Source organism: Ovis aries, chromosome 10, assembly GCF_016772045.2.
Source record: "Ovis aries strain OAR_USU_Benz2616 breed Rambouillet chromosome 10, ARS-UI_Ramb_v3.0, whole genome shotgun sequence".
Classification (NCBI taxonomy): Eukaryota; Metazoa; Chordata; class Mammalia; order Artiodactyla; family Bovidae; genus Ovis; species Ovis aries.
In genome coordinates this window covers 69,840,948-69,841,774 of record NC_056063.1, presented here as the reverse complement: position 1 = coordinate 69,841,774, position 827 = coordinate 69,840,948, and the positions used below count along the sequence as shown (strand labels likewise).

At 43.9% G+C, this 827-nt stretch overlaps 1 non-coding gene across 1 annotated transcript; it reads right to left on the bottom strand.

Annotated features, from left to right (window-relative positions):
* Window positions 1–370: 370 nt before the first annotated feature.
* Window positions 371–443, bottom strand: TRNAG-CCC (transfer RNA glycine (anticodon CCC)). Its single transcript has one exon. It is a non-coding gene; the product is annotated as a tRNA-Gly (tRNA).
* Window positions 444–827: the final 384 nt, after the last annotated feature.

Here is an 827-nt window from a genome sequence, read left to right as displayed (position 1 = left end):
TATTTCCTATCTTTTTTTCCTTCTTAAATATTCCTTATTAGCTCTTCTTGAATTCCAGTTCTTCCTCTTTCCACTGTGTCTCAGCTCTTACTGAAACATCTCCCCAATTATGCAGGATTTCCTGCCCTACTTGGACAGGAATCAGCCCTTTAGGATCTTAAAAAGGCATCAAAAGGACAGGAAGCGTGAATACTGTCCTCACTTGACATGGCATATTTATGCCTATAGCACAGTTCAAGGTTAATTTGCTTTTAATTTCTAAAATGTTTATTTGTTTATTTGGGAACACCAGGTCTTAGCTGCAGCTCTCAGGATCTTCCATCTTCACTGAGGCATAAGAGGTCTTTTAGTTGCAGCATGTGGAATCTAGTTCCCTGACCAGGGATTGAACCAGGGCCTCCTGCATTGGGAGTACAGAATCTTAGCCACTAGACCACCAGGGAAATCCCTCTCATTTTTTAACTGTAGTTTTCACCTTCCGTGTTTTTCTCCAAAGCTCTTGTTCTGAGGGGAGAATGAAGTTGAGAATGACACAAAGGCCAAATCCTTAAGTAATCAAAGAAGATCTGAAAATGCCTTCCCAGGCGGCACTAGTGGTAAAGAACCTGCCTGCCAATGAGGAGACATAAGAGACTCGGGTTCAATTCCTGGGTCAGGAAAATTCCCTGGAGGAGGGCATGGCAACCCACTCCAGTATTCTTGCCTGGAGGATCCCATGCACAGAAGAGCCTGGTGGGCTTACGGTCCATAATGTCACAAAGAGTCGGACACTGAAATGACCTAGCACACAAGAATGATGAAGTCTCATGAGTCAAGACCACCTCAGA